The sequence below is a fragment of the Zingiber officinale genome, chromosome 6B (genome assembly GCF_018446385.1).
Source record: "Zingiber officinale cultivar Zhangliang chromosome 6B, Zo_v1.1, whole genome shotgun sequence".
NCBI classification, from domain to species: Eukaryota; Viridiplantae; Streptophyta; class Magnoliopsida; order Zingiberales; family Zingiberaceae; genus Zingiber; species Zingiber officinale.
This window is the reverse complement of record NC_055996.1, coordinates 58,266,963-58,269,649: the sequence shown is the minus strand read 5'-3', so window position 1 is coordinate 58,269,649 and position 2,687 is coordinate 58,266,963.

Below are 2,687 nucleotides of genomic sequence, written 5' to 3'. Positions count from 1 at the left end.
AGCTAAATCTCACCCTTTGATAAGTTAAAGAAATAAATACTAAATATATATGCTTGTTATTATATTAGGATTAAGAGCACACACTTCCATAATAACTAAGGTCTAGTTCTTTTATCAAGTCAGTATAAAAAGAACTTATCTAAAATGGTCCTACTCAATACACTTAGAGTATACCAGTGTAATTTATTAGTCAAGATAAACTAATACATAATTACACTACGGCTATTTTAATGGTTTGTTCCTTTCCATCTCAGTCGTGAGCAACTATTTATAATTTATAAAGAACTAATAACATGATCTTCTATGTATGACACCACACACCATGTTATCTACAATATAAATTAATTGAACAACTACACTTAACAAATAAATGTAGACATGTGACCAATGTGATTCTTTTATTTCAAAAATAAATGTTTACAAAAGCTAGGCTTTTAGTATACACTCTAACACATTGTTGAAGCATTTTGTCGCAGCACACAGGAGCGCAAGTAGTCTGATTTTCGGTTGCCTTGAAGTGATGGCTGAGACCCCTTTTATAGCTGTCACGGCCTAGAGGAGTCCCCGCCAAGGAAATTTTGACAGCATCTCCCCTGTACCTGTGACAATATGAAACATTACTGCAAAGCCCTCAGGGTCACACAAACCTTGGCCAACACGGCCGAAATAATAACAATAAAAATAACTAACAATCCACGCAATTTATATTAACTCAGCCTCTGGCTGACATAACCATGCAGTTTATTTAAATAAAACCTACTCCACTAATACGATGGAAAAACTTAAACCCACAACAAAATCTAACGCAGTGGAAAACAAAGGTAGTAGACCAAAACTCGATATAAAAATCCTCGAGAACAACCACACATCATAAGTATGTAGGAACATAACAAGGAAACCAAAAGTCCAAAGATAGAAAATCGTCGCGACTCAGGGTGGGGACTAACGACTGGAACCTCTTGACAGCTTCAACCTGAAATAGAAAATATATCAACGGGGTGAGTCCAACACTCAGCGGATACCAAGCTGACATCCATAGTAAGAAATAACCAATAGTAATAATTATGCGTACAGTCTCCTGGAATAATAATGGAAAATACAAAACTGAAAGGAATGGGAGAAGTTGTACTCATCGGGACCTCCTATCAGGATAATAAGGTCGTCAGACTAAAAATATCATATCTTCTGTATGCATGTCAATCATATCCATCCACCAAATATAGAGCAAACAAAGTGCAGCAAACATAAGCAATAAATGCAATCTATGCATATGATGCAAATGACATGATCACCCCTGACGCCAATTAACCATCTCACACACAATAGTGAGACCGAGTGGGTAGGGCTATGACAACTGTGCACTCTGCCATCACTGCTCTTGATGAGTGACCGAGTGGACAGGATACTGTCGGAGTACACCTATCCTCCAACCCCAAATCATAAGTGGGGGAGCTCAATGCTCTCATCTCCCTGAGATAATCCAAAGGAGGGACCCCTATCGTGCTACTACGCCGCGTCACGCTACCCATGAGTGGACCAGTAGAGCACTGACAGAGCAAACTGCCACACACCCTGCCTGATATACCACTAACCCATGAGTGGTTGTGTGTGTAGATCCATGTAACTAGCGATGAGATCAACAGCAATGGGGCTACCAATCGCTCAGCATGGTGGCAAAAAGGTGAATACGCTTGCCCCCAGCGCCCCCGCCAACCCGTCCCAGGGCCAACACGAAGGAGGTAAATCACGGACGACTACTAGCCTTTGGAATAGTGACTAGTGTTGGTGCGGGTAGCACTAACGGTCTAACCCAGGTTTTGATGAATGACAAATGGGTTAAGTTAGTTGTGTTGTTGTCTGACACTTTTATCAAGTGTGCAGGAAAAGTCCAGCTAGGTCGACGGGCTGACCGGATAGCTGGCGAGAAGTCCAAGCGGGTCGACGGGCTGACCGGACGCTTGGCGAGAAGTCCAGCTAGGTCGACGGGCTGACCGGATAGCTGGCGAGAAGTCCAAGCGGGTCGACGGGCTGACCGGACGCTTGGCAAGAAGTCCAGACGGGTCGACGGGCTGACCGGACGTCTGGCAGGTAAGTAAGGTAAGTCACTGGAGGGGAGTGACTGCGAGGACGCGTTCCCGGGAAGGGAACATTAGGCGTCGATCCGGCTTAGATCCATTTCGGATATCTAAGTCGAGATCGTGACTAGATTCCGGTCTCGGAAAGACGGAATCTAAGTCACACTCTTGATGCTAATTTTTATTACTTAGCGTATCTGTAAAAATGTGCTAACAAACTGTGCTGCAGGGTTTATTTGCCTCGGACTAACACTGTTTTGCAGGTAGGGAACAGTGAGGGTCCGGGCGCCCGGAATGGCTCCGGGCGCCCGGAAGTCCGGGCGCCTGGAAGGGATCCAGGCGCCCGGAGGCAAATTTTATCCCCAGGACGACGTTGACACTTGGAGCATGCTGGTTGGGAGTGTTACGTCACACTCCAGGCGCCCGGAAGGGATCCAGGCGCCCGGAGCAGCATATAAAAGAAGCCCCAGGCAGGAGCTTCAATATACAAGTCTGCTGAGAACTCTGAGTCCAATCACTCTGCTGCTCTGCGCTCCAACAACGTTCACAAAGCTCCGACGACTCACTCCGGCTCTCTTTTTAATTCATTGTTTGTCGGTTAGCTTTGTTTTC